Consider the following 23,580-nt stretch of genomic DNA (forward strand, 5'->3'; position numbering starts at 1 on the left):
CCCTGCCTGTGGCCTGGGAAAGCAGTAGAGGATCGCCCAAAGCCTTCAGACCTTGTACCCAATGTTCGACACCTGGAAGAAGTTCCTGGCTTCTGGCTTCAGATCAGTTCAGCTTTATTAGTTGTGGCCACTTAAGGAATAAGCCAGCATTTAGAAGATCTTTTTTTCCTGTGTCTCTTTCTCTCTATAAATCAGATTTTCCAATAAAGAAGCAAATAAATCTCAAAAAAAAAAAAATCGCACATACATGTGAGAGAGAGAATCATTTTATGTAGCTGTTAGTAAATAATTTAATACAAGCACATGATGGAGTAAATATCTGAATTCAAATGTTATAAATTCACATTATAAATAGATATACTCAATCTTCAGTAAAGTCTGTTGACCATGTGACTCAAAATTGCAAAACTGGAATCGCAAGGATAGTTTGACCAGACGCAGCATAGGTTTCTCCAAGGGACTGGTGAGTTCACTTGCACAAACTACAGGTTCCTGGTCAGCTGTAAACTAGATGACGGATGTGTGAGCCAAAGTGGCATCATGCCATTTGAATGCATGGTCATTATGCATTTGAATATACATATTCCCATCTATTTTGTTTTTTATCATTTCTGTCGACATTTAGTATTGTAAAATACGGAAGTGACAAATGTCAGCTAACAAGATGACCATCAGATTCAGACGTGGGATTGCAAGGGAAAGTCACTCATCATTTTTGTCTTTGGGAACTTATTTAGCTTCTGTGTGGCTAAGTTTTCTTTGATTTGTTTTGTTTTTTGGCTTCCCCCCACCCCCAAAACACAAATGTTTGTTGGCTTGAGAAGTAAGACGGCATAATAGAGAGCTTAGTAAGTTTTATGGACCCGCATTATATTTGCATGGAAATGTTATTAATGATAATTAAGAACAATTTTCTCACTTTCTATTTATTTCAGGTTCTCCATGATAAAATGAATGGGACAAACAAGTCAACATACAAAAATGTAACTTCTCATTCAACAATTTTTAATTGTTGTAGAGCAGGTCAGTATCAATGTTATTGAGTTTTTTTTTACTAATATATATCATTACCAAGTGATGTACACCCAATTCTTAAGCATACATATACACCAACGGTAGGAAACTCTTTAAGTCATCATTTTAGTCTTCTGTACTTTTAAGCTGCTTTTAATTTGGTGTTGCATTGGCAGCTTTGGCTTTTGCTAGAGGAGTGGGGACAAGATACAGGGCAATTTTTTTATTGTAGTTGTTAGGAAAAAGGTAATTTAACAAAAGCATGAAATAGTTGCCATAAAACATCCCTGAGAGGGCAGGCTCCGGATTCTAGAGTGTTTATTTTTCTTTCTCACTAGTTTCAAATGGATCAGCATATCAGTAAAACAAGAAATAAACAAAGACCTATCTCAGATTACATCAGCTCCTGAGGCCATCAAGAAAGTAAACACCAGTCACTCCAGGAAAAATACAATGGTTACCTCTTATTGGACACTGAGGGCCTGGCCTGACCACCAAATGGCACCGTTAATGAATCCACTTATTTCTAATACAAATAAACCAGAGAAAGGAAGTGGTGAGCCCAAACCGACTCTGCAGTCAGACAGGGAGATGGTTAATCAAACGGCTCAGAGCTGACATTTCGTTTCTGTTTGAAACATGCATTTTTGGAGAATGACACGGTCTTGATATGGCTTAGGAAGCCTCAGCTGATGCCAGATTTTAGGGTTTTAGATGTGTATTTTTTTTTTTTTTACAAATGAAAAGTATTTTTAAAGGAAACATTTTAAAGTCTTTCATGGCGCCTACAGTATGGGAACTAAATTTAAAGAAATTTAAAGAAATGCAATTCTTTTTAGCCTTGTCACTATTTTCTTAACAATATGAATGCCAAGTTTTCTGAAAGCCATAAGATTTCTCACACCAACTACCCAAGTGACTCTACTTGGATAGAAATAAAGGTCTCAGAAATAATCAGCTATGTGTTCAAAAATATAAATGGGTTTAAAAAAATACTGCAAGTCAAAGTGAAGGATAAATTTATTACAAGGCACCTTGAGATCTATACCAACATTTTTTAATAGTATGGGCTTTCCAAAAAACTCTTCGATGATTCCTAGTATATGCTAAAGAACATCCCAAGTCATTACTACAATAACTGTGGAATGGAATAATTTAAAGATTCCGTGAAAAACTGACTTCATCATGTTAAGTCCATATAATGGAACTTTATGATTTTTTAAACAGCATTAGATGACAAGAGAAATTTTCTAAAATGTGATGTGAAATGATACAGGTAATATATTCCATCATGTGATAATTCTTACTCATTTTCATCACTTCTGTATTTCAAGTTTCATTAAATTTCATTTTTTGTTAAACACCCACACAATCATTGAGGCGCACACTGGCAGAGCATTTGCAGGGATAACACTGTGTTAATGTGAATTTCCTGGGAGGTGTGAGACTAGACATGATTTTGACTTGTATTTCCCTGCATTTTCATGCTCTGAATGATGCACCTGCATCTCGTGAAATTTCCTTCGGAAGCACTGTGCACTGAATGACCATATGTCTGTCATCCAATTACGTACTGAAGTAGAAATGCTTTATACATGGCCTGCCTCTGAATCTGCAGGGTGAGATACGTTCTGGGGATAGAATCAAAATTCTTCATAATTCAGTTTTAGATACTTCCTCTTCCATTTTGTGGGCATAAATGAATGGAAATTAACCATGATCTGATATTCAAACCCCACATATGTAAACTCTTTCAGCCTGTCCTCTGGTCCCTATGCTGAAAAATGATGGTCCCTTTCATCTTTGCCTATTGTCCATCCTTTTCATCTACAATGCTGTAGCTGAAAGAGTTGAGAAAACGAGGGGAAAGGGAGAAGTATTTGTACCAACACAGCACTTAGTTACATTCAAGAACCGTGGACATGATTCCTGCATGCTTATTCTCTGGCCTTTGAAATAAAAGTGGAAGAACTTTGCAAGACATTTGCAATTCTTCATTTCTATTTTCAAGAACCGCATTACCCCATTGCTTTCAGTAGCTAGAAACTTGAAACCATTTTCTTAGTGAAATCGAGGAGGTGTATACTCTGCTAAACAATTTATGAGCATCTCAGTAGAACAATATCTTGCAGGGTGCCCTTCAATAGACAGCGCTATTCTGAAAATTCATTTGCCACACACATTCACTGAACTAGTCATGAAAAAACACCTTTATTGAGAAGATAGATATCATAAATGCTAATTACATAATATTCTTTATTATCTACTTTGCTTGCTTGCTTTTAAAATATTTTGCGGCTGGTCATCTTGAGTTTATTATAGCCAAGGATTCTCTCCTATTTTCTCAACAATTGCACCAATGTCAAGTATTAGCAAAGAAATAGTATATTACTGTGATGAAGTCTGCCATTTAAGATGCATATTTTTGTACATAGATAACATCCATAGTACCATGTACATAAACCCAGAATGCTTGTAATATTTTATAGAATATATATGATCTTTCATATTATTTATTTCAAATACAGGTACAGATGCATTCTTTTCCAGCAGTTCATAAAAAATTTTGTAATAACAAACAACTTATAATCATCAAGATAAAATAATAATCATGACCGTGAGTATGTTCTGTGCCACTAGCAATGCTCTCATACTTGACCAGCATAAATGTTTTAGTACAACAGCATCTAACTTAGTGACTTAATTCCATTGTAAGTGTTTTGAATTAGGGTTTTAAAATAATTCCCTGTCACTGAAAGTGTCAAGTCTCTATCCAATCTAGTTGCTTAACGGTTCTTGGCATGCTACTGAGTGGGTTAGCAATCATTGTTTTATCAAAATCTGTTTAAATCAGCTGCCTTCAGTACCTCCCATCTATAGGAAGTTACCGTCCGTGGTGAAGCCCGTGTTGTCACACTCTTGGGTGCGCTTCAGACATGCAGACCTGCTTAATTACAGAGTCAGTGAGAAGCGACTTCTTAGGTGTGTGCTCATGTCTTCCGCTTACCATCACTCCCAGATGTCATTTCCTCACTCCACCTGGTGGAAGGAAATTGTTTGTGGCCCAGCTGCCCCTTGGCCTTCAGCGTGGTTCCTGGCTCAACCAGAGCTGTGAAAAGGTGAAGGTTAAGCCAACTCAGGGCAATGGCTCTTTGTTTCTTCCTGCCTGAAAGTTGCAGTCATGCGTTATAAGAGGATTTACAGAGGCAAGAAATGACCATGTCATGCATGTGGCAGCAACATTTAAACAGATAAAGCCCTAAAATGACCAAGTGACCCCCAAGATGAAGAAATGGAAAAGTCTGTTCAGTTCTTAATTCTAGGTTAACACATGACAAAACCGCAGTTGTCACTCCTGTATTGAAACAGCCAAACCTTCCGTTTAAACCATTACAATATACTTAGTTCTATATATACCTTAGGGACCAAGGATTACAGATCTAACACATCAACTAAAAAATGAAAACTATCTTCACTCATACAATGTGATTTTTCTTTATTCTGCACGGAAGCCAGAGTTGCACACAATGAGACACAGGGAGACAGAACGGTGGGGGAGATCTTTTACCTGCGTTTACACTCCAAATACAACAAATACAAGAACCAGAGCAGGGCCAGGCTGAAACCAGAAGCCAGAAGCTTCCTCTGGAGCTCCCATGAGGAAACAGGGGCCCAAAGCACTGGGACCAACTTCCACTGTTTGCCAGGCATATTAGTAGGGAGCAGAATGGAAGTGGAGTCGCCAGGACTCAGACAGGCACCCACATGGAATTTGGGCATGGCAGGTACCCTCAGCAGCCCTGGTTGCTCCACTTCTAACCAGACTCCCCAAGAACACCCCTGAGGAGTCAGCTGATGGTGGCGCAGATACACGGGTCGCAGCCACATGCGTGGCAGACCTGGATGGACTTTCTCCTCACTCTGCCCTGGTGGTAACTGAGCCACTTGGGAAGCAATTCAACAGTTGGAAGATTTCTCTTTCTTCCTATCTCCCTCTCTCTGTGTTGGCCTGTCTCTCATATAAGCCTTAAAAAAACAGCATATTCATTTTTGGAAACCAGCATAAACTTCTTTCAATGCTAATGTAATAAGCAAATGGACTTTTTTTTCATTCAAGATCTTTATTCTTGGCATAATTATAATAGAGATGCTTAATAGCTACCCTGATCACATTACTATGAAAGCCATTTTTATTTGTTTTTGAAATACGGAAATAAGTAACAAGAAACTTATAAAAACTTCAAATCTCTCAGCTAGATGATTTTTTTCTTTGTGGGTAAAATAACAGTGAAGAATGTTCAATAGATCATATATATATGTGTGTCATATAAAAACACAGAAGCAGAAATGGGCATTTAGCCCAGCCTTTAAGAGGCCTGCATTTCATATCAGAATATCAGCGTTAGGTTTCAGTTCCCGCTCCCGACTCCAGCTCCACAACAAGTCAGGCCCCAGGGTTGCCCTCTATCCATGCGGGACGCTTGGATCGTGCTTCCGGCTTCTGACATTGACCTCAGGAGAATCCTGACAGTCGCAGGGCTTTGGGAAGGAGACCAGCTCACAGCCCCTCTATATTTTGGCCTTTCTTCTGTCTCTCAACTCCTGAATAAATTTAAGAATAGTAATTTTAAGATTAAAAAAAAATACTGCCTGGAAAGGTTAAAGCGCTATTGTGTTAGTGAATTTGTTCCATATTTTTACCACGTTCATGGATGGCTTCACTTTGCAAACAGCGCTTTGCTTTTTCGAATAGTCACATCATCAAATGTACACACAAAACTGACGGCTTGGTGAGAACGGAGCTTGAATGAAGCAGAGGGAACACTATGATACTCCCAGGTTATACCCAATTTCTCTCTCTAAATTTCAATAATCTTACCCATATTGCAAAGACAGAAACATTCCATTCTAGCCACTCTGTATTGTTATTTAAACCACAACAACCAGGGGTCCCCCCTTCTATGGGTAGGACACAGTCAGGAAACCTTGAGAGGTTGGGTGCCATGCTGTGTGACTTCTCTGGGCTTGGTGCTGGCCACACTTCTCCCCAGGCTCCCAGAGCAGCCGAGCAATCACTTAAGGACAGGAGCGAAGGGGGAAGAGCTTCCTGACATGGGAGTAAGCGTGAGCCACAGCACCCTGATTTACATGCCCCTCTAAGCAAGACAAGGACAGTAAGAGTCTGTTAAGGCAGCCATGAGGTCCTTCCCATCTGGAATCCTAAGAAAGGTATAGGGAAAACTGTGGATGGTAAGTTCTTGGTTGACTTCACTTTAGAGGCATGGCCCATAGAACCCAAATCCTTTAAAATCACACTACTTCTGTTCAAGCTATGGGCTCTCGCTCATTCTGCTTCCCGACCGCCCCTCATTTCTTGGTCTAATGATTGCTGATTGTGCTTAGCAAATTCTCTGGAGACAAATATTCCTAATTCTTTCCCAGATTCAATAAAACCAGCAGAAGAGGAATTGTATTTATTCAGACACAGCCGCTGAATGGCAAACTGAAAGATATTCATTGTCCTATTTAATTCCAAGTTGATCAATTTCTGCACTTGTCTAGCAATTTCATTTTTTCATTTATTATGCAAATGTTGCTTTTTACCTTTTAGAAAGGGAAACAAAACATTCAAAAGATAATAGAAATGGTGTAGCTCAATCGCACCAGTTTGCAAAAAATCAGTTTCCTTAGATTATGGGAAGGAAACCCATTTTTTTGCCTGAAATTGTTAAGCAGTATGCATTTATAATCTTTGGCCTGTCACTGAAAGAATATAGTTTTAATTTGCATTTAAATAAAGCAAAATTCCCATTGCAGAGAATTTTCTTTTATTAGCCCTCATAAACAAGATGGCGTGGAAGTGCATAGCCTGTTTACGCGGGTTGTGGGGATAAATCAGAGGAATAAACAAGGCAATCTCTCGTAGAGAGGGAAAGTCACTCTAGATAAACCTGGATCTTTAACATTCTGAATCCCTGCTATTAATTAAAGAAATGCTGTGCTCTAACAGTTTCTTACTTATGGAATTTATTGCCCCAATAAATCACCTTCTTTGCTAGCAATTCACAAGCACCTAATCTCCTATAGTATTTTCATTCTATTTCTATTCTAATTATTATGTGCATACTAATTAGGGATATCCTAAATATATAGCTCCCACAGTTGTATGCCCATGCACTAGACAGTGCAAGGAGACGAACACGATGCATGATATTGTACTGGCTTATGCATAGAAGCAGCTTAGCCCCACTGATGTGCCTGTTCCTGAGCAGACTCAAGGAAGAGGCAAGGACGCATTTACGTGTTCTGGCATTTTCAAGACAGCCCGGCATGACCCTGTGCAAGCAGAGTCAGCTTGAACTCACGTGCTTCGTCTCCCATCGAACACACGCTTACCGAGAGTCTCTCCGGGTGAGGAATGTCTGTCTTGTGCTTCTGCTGCAAACTGGTTCCCCTTCAGTTGCACATCCTAACCCAGAGAGGCTTTGAGAAGACTTTAGCTCTGCACAACGCGGTGCAGGCCCTTTCCCCAGATGCCAGCAAAAAGTTGAGTGACTCCATGATAATCATCCATATAACTCCATTATTTGTTACACTCAGACTTTGTACAGATTCAGAGCAGTGGAAGTATTGAGGCAAGGTCTGATGGCCAAGAATCCAAAGAACCGCTGAAGAACAGTCCTACTAGGGACAGCACGGCAGCACGGTAGGTTAATTCTTCACCTGCAATACCAGTTCATGTCCTGGCTGCCCCGCTCCCCGTCCAGCTCCCGTTTTGTGGCCTGGAAAAGCAGCGGGGGGGAAGGCATAAGCCCTTAGGGCCCTGCACCTGCTTGGGAGACCTGGAAGAGGCACCTGACTCCTGGTTTCAGACTGGCTCAGTGAGCCGGCAGAGAAAGATCTCTCTCCCTCTCTCTGTCTCTCCTTCTTTCTTTGAAAAATCTGCCTTTCAATAAAAAAAAACATAAATCTTTAAAATATATTTCAGTTAGAGCAGTGTGGCTCTAAAGTAAAAAAAAAAAAACAACTAACAAATTAAGGATACTCGGAGGTCAGAACTCTACTACATAAACGGTAAGAGTAGAAAATGTTTTTGAAGTAAAATAATTCCAGCTTTAAAAGGTAGCATTACAATTAGAATATTACTGAAAACATAAGGAATTCTTTACTAACAATTAATTGAATCTTGACACTGGCATCCTTCTGTGTGACAATGATTTACATTTGAGTATACATATTTGCACACAGAGAATACACTTGGAAAATTATAAAACAAAGGTTAAAAGACTGTCAGTTATTTACATTTTCTGTATGAATTTTTCCTTACATTTTCCAAAATGATCAATAAACAATGCTACAACAGAAATAACTGGATACTTGAAGTATGCCTGTGCCTCATCCAATGTCGCTGACCATTTTTGAACCAATAGTTTAATAGTGTTGATTCGTTTATAGCTCACATTCTTAAAATGACATCCTTAAGTCTCAAATAACAGCATAACATGGCGCCACAGGTTGTAGGGAAGTTCGAGAAATATTCCCTGTCGTGAGATACAGTGTTATTGTAATCGATTTTCCTAAGTGCTCACCCATATGGCAGTGTATTTGAGTAGCTGAAACCGCAATAAAACAATACCTGTTTGCTCAAACAAGAGTAGGGGCTTAGCCTTGAGGGGAAGGCGTTGATTAGGACAACCGAATCTCGCTCTTATCCTCTTGTTCCCTGGAGGTGACTGTCAGACCGAATGAGCAGGACTATACAGAGCAAGCCTGGAGACTGTGGGCCAAGGCCAGCAAGAGAGCCCTGCACGGACCAGCCGCTCTTCACATCTTTCAGAGGGCACCTCCGCAAACACCCTGCTCCTCAGAGAGCTGCTGATTCCTGGAATCTGATTCTCTGCTTGTTCTGCTCCCTAGCTGCCTTCTGATCCCAGGTGTGATCGGAGGGTGCTCTGCCAAGTCTGCCTTGTGACAGAATTGTGTGAGACATTCTTAAGACATTATTCATAGACCAAGAACGAGTAATACATGCAGGCAATTATGGTGTCATTGGCCATGATCGGGTGGGGTACTACCTGTTTTGACACAGCTTATAGAGTGGAAACCATGGCTGCCAGGTCAGAGATGCTTTTCACGACCCAGACTCACAGACCTCTGTGGGCATCGCCGTTCCTACTGTTAAAGAGACGCGTGTGCCTTAAAATTAGCAAGTTCGTTTATTTCTTCACCCAAATAGCTCCTGCAAATCTCAACACCAGGTTTTCTCTCTCTCTCTCTCTCTCTCTCTCTCTCTCTCTGCAGCTGTTCATGTAATCTCTGGCCCACTAATACATGGGAGGAGGATATTGGCTGTTTTGTCATTTCTTCATAAATGTGACCAATATTTCCTCTTAGATGTAGAATAAAAAGATACATATTTAAACGGTCAGAGCTGCGGGAAGCCTACGGGGGCAGAAATCCCAGCTCAGACAACGCAAGCACGCACAGTGGACGTTTGGATCGCTGCTACTGTTCTCTCTGTCATGGTTGCCAGGGTTAACTGCCTTCTCTGGGGTGACGAGGGACAAAGGAGTGCCCTCTCACAGAAGCAGAACAAAGGAGCAGGGTTAGCAGCTGGGTGACCTGAGGAAGTGCGTCTGATGAAGGAGACAGACGTGACCCCAGCAAAGCACAAAAGAAGTTTCTTCCTGGAGAGCTCACTTGGTTCTCAACATCCCAACATCTTTGACATTGAATGATTTATTTTCTTTTGTTAATATAGTTAAGGGACTTCAGATAACCATTAGAATGAATCATGCTAGCATGTTAACTCTCATTAAAAATTGTAGCTATAAAAAAAGTGAGTCCTTGCTAGATATGGGCACAGGTTCATGTTAAACACATGGGTTTTGGGGAGCCTTGCTAGAACCTGGCCTTTTCATGGCTGTGTACTGGTTGAGTGCTTTCCTTTGTTAACTACGATCTCTGTAAGAAGTGAGACTTCTGGCCTTCCTGCTCCTTTGTAAACTTCTAGATAGAATAATGACTTGCTCATCGGAGGGATATCATGAACTATTTGCTAAAAAAAAGTGTGAGTTATTTACTCTGAACTTTTGAAACATGATCTTACTGTTCTTTTGTATCCTTTCTAATACATTACAATACTATTGTGCTAATATCAGATGGTTTTCTACAATACATTGGAAAGGTTCAATGTGATATTGTTTTTCTTTAAGATTTATTTTATTTTTATTGCAAAGTCAGATATACAGAGAGGAAGCTCTTCCATCCACTGATTCACTCCCCAAGTGGCCACAATGGCCAGACTCGGCCAATCAGAAGCCAGGAGCCAGGAACTTCTTCCAGGTCTCCCACGCGGGTGCAGGGTCCCAAGGCTTTGGACCATCCTTGACTGCTTTCCCAGGCCACAAGCAGGGAGCTGGATGGGAAGTGGGGCTGTTAGGATTAGAACCTGTGCACATATCGGATCCTGGTGCATGTGAGACAAGGACCTTAGCTGCTAGGCTACTGCACAGGGCCCTTTATGTGATATTCTTAACAACAAATCAGAGTTAATAAGATATTTAATTATGAGACAAGAAATTCTAAACCAGAAGATTCTGAACATACTAGGGCACCGTGTCAGTGTAAGAAAGTACACAAGAAATAGCACACCAGACAAAGGGATGCCCATAGCTCAAGAGGACATTGGAAGACCGGGAACAGAAGGTTATGGGGTGATCAGAGCTCAAGCTGATGCTGCAAGTTGAACAGCATCACAGCGTCTCCGAGTCGACTAACCAGTATTTTTTCCCTTTATCACTCATCAACTAATTTCATATAGAATTTACTAAAAACATTTAAAAGGCCAAAACATAGTCTCCTATCTAATTGAGGGTGATGTAAAAAAATGTAGATCTAAAGGAGGGAAGGAGTGTTACGTTGACAATACATTTCTTTAAAATAATGTGAGGTGTTTTTTATACAATAAAATTTGTTTAAAAAAACAGTAATGCCATTTTCTGCTAAGTTGTCTGAAATATAAAGTGATATGGAAATGGATATCATGCAAACCTTTTTCTGTTATCAATATATAATTATGAAATAATTGACAGTTATTGCTTTAACTTCACCCATGCACCTTCTGAAGAGATTTATAGTTTAGGAATGAAGTTTAGCTAAATTATTGGGGAAAACATTGCCACTAAGCAATCTTAATTAGAAAACAGATGCTGACGTGCAGGTCAGGTTTTCTCTTGTGGTACTCCTGATCCCCCTGTAGTAGCTTACCGCTGCTGTCGCATGATGGTTGGGAATCGCTCCCATCGGTTCTACTGAGGAGAGACTTGCTTCAATAAGTGGCAAATGGAAAAGAAGTGGAGTCATTTCCCTAACTTAGTACACACACACACACACCCAGGTGGACCAGCCTGAGGTCTGAAGTTACAGAGATACGCACCGCATGTGTGAAGGTTGCGGGTATGATGTATCCCGGCTCGTTTTCTTTTCCTCTGAAATCAGAGCTCCACATGTGGGTGCTGCTCCGTGACCACACCTGGATAAGACACAGCAGAGAAGGCTTGACTTGGTGTATCCTGGAAAACACAGACTGGTAGGAACTGAGTAAAACAAAGATCATAGGTGTTAGCTTAAGGACACAACCAGTTGGACATCCACATCTGTTCTCATTTTGAACACCATGAAGGCCAGGAGCTCACTGCTAAGTTAAGCCTAATTAGCATACTAAGCCTATCTTTCCCTGTCTTCCATGGAATCGCAGAAATAGAATTGAAAAGATCACACGATATTATTTATAATCTCAACTACATTTAGTATTATTTGCAATGATTTTTACCTGTTACACTTTTAACTTTGATAGTTAATATCTAAGGTCAAACTTGGCTAAGAATAATGGCTCAGCTGGCAACAATCAAAAAATAAGAACTGAATAAAAAGCAAATCCCGAGCTACAGAAGGGCCAACTGTCTTTTCAAACTTGAACTTGAAAATTCGGACGTCAGAGCAGTTGCTGCCATTGCTGAAGTGCAATATCACAAAACCGTCCCACTTACTCCTTTTGTCCTGAGAGGCTCGTGGTAGGATCCAATGCCTTCATAGGACAGTCGCTAACTGAATTTGCAAGGCTGGGTAGGGTACACCATCAACACTTGCAGGGCTAATTTGACAGAATAGAGCTCCTGCACCCAACCCACTACTCATCATCTGAATTATCTTTCTGTACTTCAGGCCAGACTCCCAAATTTGCTCTTCTACATTCCTTGCTTTAGGTAGAAGAAATCAGACACACGTAACAATGTACTTATACTTGACAAGATTCTTTCAAGCCTGTGTCCGGGTGGACACATGCTTGTTCTTGACAAACATTTTAAAAAACTCATTGAAACTGCTAACTTCCACTGTGATCAAGAGGTTGATAATTTTAAAATGTCACCCTATAATAAGAAAAAAAAGCTGAACAAGCTTAAAATCAACAACTTTAATTCCATTGGAGAATTGAGACCTAGGGCAAGTCGCAATACTGAAAATGAAAGACAAAGCTGATAGGAAGAGTCACACGTACAGGGACCAGAAGCCCACGGAGCCAGGAACTGGTAGAAAGATTTGGGAAACTGCTAGAAAGAGGAAGGGTCTACACAGGTCCTGCTTTTTCAGGAACACTCTCAAGTTCATGAATTTCTCTCCTCCAGCTCCACCACATCTGAGAAAAATCCCCTTACGATTTCGTCAGGGGATGGGAAATATAACCGTCATGACATTTCCGGTTTACTCTCCAGATGTTTGCAACACCCAAGACTGGGGAAGCTGAAAGCTGGAAAGTCAAACTCAGGCTCCACGGTGGGTGTTGGGAAGCCCACTGCTTAAGCCTGATGCCTCCCAGGAGGAGTGTTGTCAGCAAGCCAAAAACACAGGCCTTGCTGTGAGGCGAAACCAAGCACCTCAATCTGGGCTGCCTACACCCCAAACAGCAGCCTACGCACTAAGCCAAATGCCCAACCCCAAGACAGTCACCCATAATATCCCCAGTATTTGTCACTTCATCCAAGCAACGGGAGGATTTTCAGAGTGGTGAAGCTAGCCTGTAGAATACTATAACGGTGCATAAGTAAAGCTGAAACAATTTTACAGCACAAGGGATAAACTCTAATGCAGAAGCCAGGAATAAACAACAAAGTATCAATACTAGTTCATTACCCGTAACACATCCAGGATGCAAACGTGTTAACAGAACAAGTAGTGCAGAACCCAGTGGATATCTGGGAACTCTTTAAAATAGTTTGCTCAGGCTTTCTGAAACAGCTGTTCTAAAACAATGTGTGTAATTAAAACAAAAACCTCATTTGCATACATGTTTGAGCTTTGGATACCAATGAAGGAACTCTCAAGGAAAACTTGTACAATTCTTTCCTCTGTCTTTTCAAAAAGTATAGCTAATCAGGACTCAACGATAAGCCAAAATTACTATTTTTAAAGAAAGCATTTACACTAAAACTTTTGTTTCTTATTATTCCCTAAACCAAACACAAGAACAATTCACACAATATCTATCTTGTGCTACATATTTAGAGCATCAGACTGAACAGTCTGTAGGAAGATGTTGTGCTATTTTAGACCGGTGTGAGGAACTTGAGTCATCCATGCACATGATAGCCAGGAAAGATCTTGGAGCCAATTCTTTGCACACAGTGAGGGGTGCCTATAGTACAAAGCACAGCGATGCCCGAAAGCTCTCCCAGGCAGTATTTTTCACCGAGGAATTTCGTCTGAACTGCCTTCCAGCTACTGCCTATGTTGCTGACTTTCAAACACCCAGCCATCTCAGTGATGGACAGCATATTCATCCCAAATGTGTCTGGGTTATCCTCATTGCAGTGCGGAGGCGGATGTGAGGAGGTGTAGGTGGTGAAGAGACTCCCGCGGAGTTTGAGTTCAGTTTTACTTTCAGCCAGTCACTAGTATTTCTGAGTCTACATCCTCAACTGTGGAATGACGGTAGTCCCGTCTTAAGCATAGAATTAGCTGTTCTGTTATAGCTAGATGAAATGATAAGTGCCTTGCAATAAATATATAATAAACAGTAGTTCTAAAAGTAGTGTAGATAACTTAGAAATGTTGCGTTCAAAGGTATAAGATTACTTGTGCTATTTGTACAGCATTTGCTGTTTTATCATGAACCACATTTATTGGTCATTTATAGAAACAAAAGGAAAAATGCACACACACAAAAAATCTTGGTTTCAACTCCAAATTGGGCCTGGCTTTAAAAAGAAGTGATTTAAAAATAAAGTAACAGACGTTTTCTCTAGGATTTCCTATTCTTGTCTTAATTTATATCATTCTTTTCTTCTACGGCACCAGCTAGAGAAGAAGCTGGGCAGAGAGACCCAGAAAAGCGACCCTAGAAAATGGTGTGCTTTAAGCACTCTTCCAGCTCAGAGAAAATCCCCCAGTGCTTGTTTGTTTGTTTGTTTGTTTTGTTTTGTTTTGCTGTTCCAGTGGAGGTAGAGTTAGGAAGGTACTCACTTTACAGCTTCCAGATATTCTCTTTATTCCATTGCCAAGGAGTTGCAGAGGTTCCTTATGACGTAATGTAACAGGATGTGCCTCAAAATATTTTTTTGTGAAACACATGTTGGTCACTAAACCATTTCACAAGGTCTAGATAGAAATGGGTCTAGGAAAGCAAATGTTCCCCGGCTATGTTGATGACTCTCCCATATTGTAAATAAATACTAGAGATTATTTTATATTAAAATTTTATCCAAATTCATGAGGGAAAGTATCACTAGTTGGTTCTCCCCAGCTCTGTAGGTGCTCCTCACTGGGAGAGTGTAGTAACATTGTCTTTTTCATCCTTCCTGGCGCTGTTAGTATGTAACTCCCTCTGCCTGATTCAGCTGTCCCCTTCCTTTCTCCACTTCCCCACATTAAAAAGACGGTCTCCATCACTTCATTTTGCTGCCATCCTCTCTGTTGAACTCGCTAAAAGTTACAGTTAGGCCTTAACTGTAATATGTGCACACGTGGAAAATCTATGGCAAGAACACCAAAACTTGCACAGTTTCTTTTATACTACTTTGGGTTTTTGTTTATTTGTTTTGCTTTTTCTTCTCTTTATTTTTGTTTTGTTGATAATCCTTACATTGTTGATTGGGACTCAAAGGGCAAAGAGCTAAGAGGAAAGTGGGTAAGACCATTCCTATCGCATTCCCTCTCTTGCTTCTTGCATCTGGGGGACTTTGATTCAGAGTGATGCTCCCTAGCATCTGCTGATGGTGAACTGAAAGCGTAAGTGAATCTGTAACTGTGCAAACACGCAGGATCCCACACATTAAAGAAAACATACATCGCCGAGTTGAGGTGGCAGATAACTTATGCCATCCACTTCTTGTTTTTTCCTGGGAAATGCCAGAGTCAGCCTCACCAAGGCTTCAAAGTATCTAATCAAGTGTCTAAATTCACGAGTTGTGTTTAGCTATGTCACAGCGAAAATCCAAGTGAAATAACCTGTCACACATGTCAAGAAAACCAGAGCTTGAACGTGCCAACAAAATCTCAATGAAGGACTGACAACTTATGGTGGTTTTGTTCTGGCATATTTCAACAACCCTTTCTGTAATAAAAGAAGCCTATATTATTTATCACTTAGGATTCACGCAGCCAAAAGATGGTGTGGGCACAGATATGTTAATACAATAAAATACAATCTAGCTTGATATAAAGGTTAGAATAGTTGATATATGAATGTGACAACATACCGTTATTGGAAATTGAGTTTTGTAAAATTAAAACAAAAAGGTTTGGTAGATTAGTAATATTCGTAGTCAATAGTAAAGAGATAAAAGTTTCATAATGACATATTAGTCATGAGTTTTCTTTTTCTAAATGACCAATGCTTCCTGAAGTAAAAAAAAATTATATTTTATGATGAACTCTTGCAGGGACATTTTATCTGAAATCATTTGCTATTATTTAATATAGAAACCCCTCTGATACCATAACAGATTGCTAACAATGATGGGTATTTTGAAAGATTTTTTTTAATATGTTGCGCAATAGCCTATCACCATTCATATGACCTTAACAACTTAAAATTGAGTTTAAAACAAGTAAAACAAGTAAATCTGACTACTCTGTTACAGACTTAATAATCATTAACCCCCATTTACGCTCTTGTAATTGGGATTTCAATTGACTTCTTGAACTTTCCCAATTGTTTTCAATGCCCTGATATATCACAGCTGTCATTTGGAGCAAAGTATCCTATGTGTACTAAAATGAAAACACTTAAGACAACAGAGGTTTTTGCTTCGTTTCAGCTGCCAAAAAGCACATGGCTGTGTGGAAAATAGCACATGCCAGAGGTAGCATGTAAACATACGAGCAGAAGCTCAAGATGAAGCTGTGTGCTTGGGATACATTCATCCCAAGTCAGAGTGCGCGTCCAGGCCCAGCAACTCCGCTTCCCAGCCAGCACCTGCCAGTGCAATCTGCAAGGAGCAGGGCATGGCTCAGGTATCTGGGTGGCTGCCACTGAAGTGGGAGACCAACTAAGATCCCTCTCCCAGCTCCCGCCTGGCTTTTGCAGGCATCTGCAATCGAGAAGTGAACTCCATGATGGAATATGTCTCTCTCACTCCCTATCTTTCCCTGTGTGTTTCAAGTGCATGGGGAAAAAAATAAACATTTTCTTTTGAAGTGGGACGATAAGAGTAAATGCCATACACACAATGCAGTCAGATATAATTTTCATATGCAGCTTTAGGACAAATATATCACAATCATAGCAAGATTTTGTAATGCATGTAGTTACACTTATTTTAAAATCTATACAGAAAAGGAAAAGATTTAGAAAGGTAAAAGCAATTTTAAAAAGAAGAATAAATTGGTTTAAAACAGCTTCCTTAAATCTGTGATAATCATGACAGTCTGATGCCGGGCAAGAGACACAATACAAGCACAATACAAGAAACCACATCCTACACGTGTGCCAGCTAAACTTATTTTTTACAACATTGCAGCAATAATTCAGTGGGTGGAAGATAGCCTGTCACCAAATGGCACCAATAGAAAAGATAGCCATAGGCAAAACCGAAAAATAAGACTAAAGAATAGTGGGGTTGGGGAGCCCGGGTTCTTTTGCGGGGATTGAAAGTACCAACTTACATAGTCCAGATCTTCTCTTTCTCCAAGTGATATGATGGGGAGACAAAGACAGACGTGAGAGGCAAAGCAGGTGTCACTGACAGACATTTAAGATAGGAGCAAGGATGGTGTCATGAAGAGACTCCTTTGCACCCCAGCTCGCTCATCCCATGGTCAGGTGCATCTGGATAGCCTGATGGAATATTCAAACAAGGAGGGCTCTGGCTGGGGTCCAGCGATGCTCTCTGGGAAACTCTCATCATTTTTCCATTTGAAGCTCAGCTTGTGCCCTTGCATCTTGGTGCCCTATCACATGGTGAGGGATACAGGTATTTCCGTGGAAAGGGGTGTCCTGAGTTGCTAGGGAAAGGGGCAACGGTTGTCATATTGGCACAAGTACACAGCACAAGTGTCAAAAACCACTCACTCCCAGACTAGCCCACAACGAAAGGAAGAATTAGAAGGGGTCTCATTTAAAATACGCAAAAAGTAATTAAAAATGGGTTATAAGCTTAGATGTTAAGAAAAATTATAAAACTTTTAGAAAAAAAGCAGAAGTACTGTTCAATGCCATAATTAGGCAAAGAATCCTTACATTGGTGAAAACTGGATTTTGTCGAATGGTGAAGATAAGGCAAAGAGATAATAAAATCACCAACACATAAGTGCTGGAAGAGTTCAAACAAAAATCAAAGTTAATGGGTCATGCATGGTAGCCCAGTGGCTAAAGTCCTCGCCTTGAACACGCCGGGATCCCATATGAGTCCTGGTTCTAATCTCAGCAGCCCTGTTTCCCATCCAGCTCGCTGCTTGTGACCTGGGAAAGCAATTAAGGACTGCCCAAAGCCTTGGGACCCTGCACCCACGTGGGAGACCTGGAAGAGGCTCCAGGCTCCTGGCTTCGGATTGGCTCAGCTCTGGCCATTGTCACTTGGGGAGTAAATGATCGGAAAGAAGATTTTGCTCTCTGTCTCTTCTCTTCTCTATAAATTTGACTTTGCAATAAAAATGAATAAATCTTTGAAAAATTCAGTACTAATATCAAATGCTCACAATCATGCAGAAAAATGTACATTACTCATGTATATTTAACAGAATGGTACAGTCCCTCTGAGAAATAGTTTGTCAGGTTATTAAAGTATGGATTGGCTGACTACATTCAGCAATTATACTCATGGCATTTAAGCAACTTTATTTCTAAAATCACAGACTGGAGACTATCCAAACGTTGCCTCAAGTGAATGGCAAGGCAATTTTTTTTCCACAAATACATCTAGGTACAAATTTCACAGCAAAATTGGGTAACTAATTTGAAAATTTTGCTAGTTTTTGAGATTCAATTTGAAATTGATTGTATCAATTTCAACTCCATTCCTTTCCTATATGTTTTCTCAAACTCTACAAATAGAACTCTAATTGGCTAATCCAGCTGCTAACCAGTAAATTTTATCCAAAATTATTTTGGCATACAGTTAGAAAGCCTGCATAGATATTGGTACAATGCTGGAAACATTGAACAGTGTATTTCCAATGTGATAAATCAATTTAGGATTAGAAATTTGTTATTGAAAAGCATGCCCATTCCCTCCCTCAAACATATCGTTCAGATTCACTCTTCATATACCTGAGTTCGTTGATCGAACCCAATCTAGTTGCTCATGCAGTTCTTTATGCAAATAGTTCCCCAAAATGCATTAGTTTAGCACTTTAATATTTACTTATTTTCTTTCTTATTACGGAGAAATGATGATAGGTTTTTGAGGATTCACTTATTTTGATTTGAAAGGCAGATTCTTACAGAGAGGAGAGTCAAGTGGCTGCAATGGCCAGAGCTGAGCTGAACCAAAGCCAGGAGCCCAAAGCTTCTTTCAGGTCTCCCACATGGGTGCATAGGCCCAGGAACTTGGACTATCCTCCATTGCTTTCCCAGGTCATAAGCAGGGAGCTTGATGGGAAGTGGAGCAGCAGGGACTTGAAACAGGGCCCACATAAGATTTGGTACTGCAAGAGAAGGATAAGCCTGTTATAGCAACATGCCGGCCCAGAAATCTGAATTCCTTATTCCCATTTTCACATTGTGATCCAAGCAGAGGATCATTCACAAATTGAATGGGTATGATTCAAGGGATGACAGAACTCCCAAAACCCTTTCTTTCAACACAACACCAGAGGCTGCCTAAAATTCTTGCTTGCTTGGTATATTTTTCCCCTTGGGTTAAACCCTAGTGACTGTTTAAAGTATAAATACAATGTTATAATGAACCAGAGAGTATTGTAAAAATATTCCCTTTTCAGGCTTCTGTGTAGCCTTGGTTTATCCACAATTGCATTACACAGATCTGGGGAAAAATATTTTATCAAACGTACTTTGTGGCGATGATATGGACAAAGTGAGTAATCTATAAGCTGTTTCTCTAACCAAGGAACAGCCTGTTCTACTAAATCTTTTGAGATTGTCCATAATGTAAGAGTGAGACACAAAACTATTGTGTAGAAAGCCAAGTTAGAAACCAGGAGGCATTAACCCCACCTTCTTTTCTCCCATCACTATTGCTGCACCAGCTTGTATGGTACCTTGGAGCACAGTGTGAAGGGTTTCTGGATCCCGTGATCACCAGGGTTTCTTTACAACTTTAAATTGCGTAATTGTCTGGATGGGGCGGGGAGGAGAGACAAAAACAATGATTGGAAAAGAAATGTGTGGAATGACAAAGTTCCAGGGAAGAACCGGGGCCCCAGCTGCCCGAGGAGATAAGAAGGCAGTGTTGCTAAGTGGGCCGTTTTCTGCTGCTCCATCGTGGCTGGGACCATCTATTTCCTGGAGCTGTGGGATGTTAGCCATAGAGAAATGATTCACAGGCCAAGAACAGCACTGGGGACCTGAAGGGCAGCACCTGCTCAGTCAGACAAGAGAAAGCAAAGATAAGCAGGTATCAAGCCCTCCTCCATGCTTCCACATGGTGGACATGTTCCTAAGGGTTAAGGGGAAAGGGGAAGCAAGAGAACGAAAGAAAACTAGATACTTTGGTGGTCAGCTCAGCTTAAGTGGGAAGCAGAGACTCAATCTGAATTTGCTCCATAGGCTACAGGAACGCAACTACTATAACCATGCCCACAGCCTCCTGGGGTCTGCATTAGCAGGAAGCTGGAAATGGGAGGGGAGTTGGGATAAGCGTGTCCCAGCATCTGGACCGTTGTATCAAGTGCCCACCCCGTACCTGGATGATAGGCTAGAAAACATGATCTTTTTGGCACTTATCTATTTCATTGAAGACAAAACTAAACCAATAATAATAATAATAATAATGCATTCTACAATAGACTACAAATAAGCTTTAGATTACATTAGCACAATTTAGTACATTAGGATTAACCTACTTGTCAAATGGACGTTTAGGACTACTTTCTGATACTTTAATTGTATTGATTTGTTTTGTTACTGAGACAGAGATCTCTCAAATGCCCACAAGAGATGAGGGCTGAGAAAGGCGTAATCCAGAAGCAGGGAACTCAGCTCCCATCTTCCTCCACAGCAATGGCAGAAACCCGAGTACTTGAACTACCTCCTGCTGCCTCCTAGGGCTCACGTTCCAAAGAGCTGGAACTTGAACCCAGGCACTGCAATATGGGAAAAGGATATGAATTTCGCAGTAGGTGCCTGAACTGACTGGCCAAGCACCTGACCCTGCTATAGTACCTTGGACCAGATTTCAACCAAGGAGTCAACCGAATGAAACCATCTCACAAACTACATGGCAGAATACAAAGGCAAAGAGTAAGGGCTCAGCTCTGTGATGCAGTGGGCAAAGCTACCACCTGTGGTGCTGGTATCCCACACAGGCACTGGTTCTAGTCCTGGCTGCTCCACTTCCAACCCTGCTTTCTGCTAATATACCTCGGAAGGCATCACATATTGCCCGAGAACCTGAGCCCTTGCATCTATATGGGAGACCTGGAAGAAGCTTTCGGCTCCTGTCTTCACACCAGCTAAGCTCTGGATAGAGTGGTCACTTCAGAAGTAACCCAGCAGACATAAGAATGTGTGTGTGATTCTGCCTTTTCAAATAAGTAAAGACATTTTAAAAAGCAAACAGCAACAGTGCCTCCCAGTAAACACAGAGGGTAAACCATGCCTCTACCAGCCCCATCTTCTTTACACCCCATGTCATGGATAAGTGTGCGCCCCATGACCCCATGCTACACAGCCTCCCACAAGGACATGAAGACTAGACTGCACAACGCAGTCACCACGGCCAGAATTCAGGGCTCAGGAAGTTCTTTGCTTGCTTTCCCAGCACGCGCCTGATGCTTGCACAGGCCAAGGCAGATGTTGGGAGATGTGACACACTTCTTCCTTGGAGACTTCTGTACCATGTGTCACCGAACATTTGTCATTATTAAGTCTGGGTTTCTTTCAGAAACAAATTCTTTCTGAGACTAATTTGTTTCTTACTTTAAAAACAAAAAAATCTCTCCACCACACTCCTGCTGAACCAACACAATACCACCTCTGAAGTTGCACAAGAATTGTAGAATTGTAAATATCTGTCACTGATGCAATTTCATCGAGGTAAGAAAACATTTATTTTAAGGAGAAGCAGCAAGAAGAATTTCAGGTGATATTTCTGCTTTCCACAAAATCGTCTTTGGCTGTTCACTACTTCTTTTTGCGAGAACTTTCACTCCGATCAATAATCATAGAGAAAAGGTTTCCTGTTTGAGCTATATGTTTAAAAGTAAACATAATTTAACCAACATGACATTTTAAAAAAATCTCGAAGCCTGAAAAATCAAGTGTTCATCGTTTCGCTCTTGGTAATGGTGTGGGGACTTGGGACTGGACAAGGCGTGGCTCTGGATGCTTCTCCCAGAGCTACCCCGCTGATCCAGCTGGGGTGCAAGCTGCGTTTTCTGGGTGCCCTTCTTCTACCGCCCTTCCCCTGGTCCGTTTTATATTAGGCCTTTATGTTTTCATTATAACCTGGCAGCGAGAGCTCCCTCAAATAGAAAGAGTGAATGAAGGCAATTTTTTCCATTAACAATATATTTCCCTTTGGGGTCTCAGGCGCATTATTGTTCTTTTTTTTTTTTTTTTCAAGGAGGGAAAACCAGGAGAACCATCTTTGGTTGTAAAGCTTTATTATAGATCTTATCTGAAGGCCTTGCGTTGTGTTTTCCTCTTATGAAAACATCCCAAAATTTTCTCTTCAGTGAGTATAACGTGAAGCCATCATCCGGACATGCATGAACAAGGGCTGTGCTAAAAACATATGTCTTTGAACTTGCATATTTTCTCAAGGACTCAAGGACAGAACGTGGAAAATCTGATAGAGTCAAAGTTTCAAAGTCAGGCAAAATATTACTTAGCATATTTTCAGTCTGATTGCATTCTTTCTTGGGAACTACAAAATACTATATGTAATTATCCAGGTGTATCTATTTTATTGGGTTTTATTGTGAATGCAATGCCTTGAGACATATGTACATATATATATATATATATACACACACACACACACACACATATATATATGAACTATAACGTATGTACTATATATAGGTCATATATATAACATACAGATTAATGTCCTAGGACTATATATTATACTAAGTTTTATAGTATTATATCATTATGTATATAACACCAGAAAAAATTATAAGCTGAAGTGTTTGGGACACCTCTTAAGAGCAAATTCCCAAACTTCACAACTCATTGTCACTAGAGCAAGGACCCAGTGCATGCTGGGCTGTCACACAGATTGTGCACGGTGGGTGCTACTCTAAGGAAGGGAACATTTTACTCTGGCTGTTCATGTTCTTTTGCCAAAGTAACAGCGTGACCAAAGAGGGGACCGAACCTGAGTTCCCGCAGGTGGATGACTCAGCCTGTCGTGTGAAAACACACTACCGCATTTTGTGTTTTGCGGCTTTTCTTCATCATCCACTAAATCCAGTCACAAGTATGCAATCAATATCAGGAGTATGAAAAATAGAGACATTTAAGCCCATATTGCATACTAGTTCAATTTCTGTTGCAAAGTAAAATATCCGTAGGAAACAAATCTTTCAGGGTTTTTTCAGCGAGCTCGAGTTCCCCTTTGCCACATGGAAATACCAGGGTGAGAATTTTTCATGAACAGTGTCGTTTAAAATCAACAGCAGCTAAAACTTGAAGAAACGCCTCTTTGCACTTGGCAGTCCTACTGGAAAAACAGACGAACCCAGGCACCAGCAGCATAAATGGATAATGGTATGTGGAAGGCTTGTTACTGTAAAGAAAAGCCAATTCCTTGCTCTCTATTTTATTTTACTTCTGAAATTCTGCCTGACAGGTCATAAACTCAATTACCTATTGTAATGAAAGAACAGAGAGAAGGGAAGGGAAGGTGGATAAGGCAACAGTTCTCCATATCACATTTAATT

This window comes from Ochotona princeps, chromosome 1 (assembly GCF_030435755.1).
Source record: "Ochotona princeps isolate mOchPri1 chromosome 1, mOchPri1.hap1, whole genome shotgun sequence".
Taxonomy (NCBI): Eukaryota; Metazoa; Chordata; class Mammalia; order Lagomorpha; family Ochotonidae; genus Ochotona; species Ochotona princeps.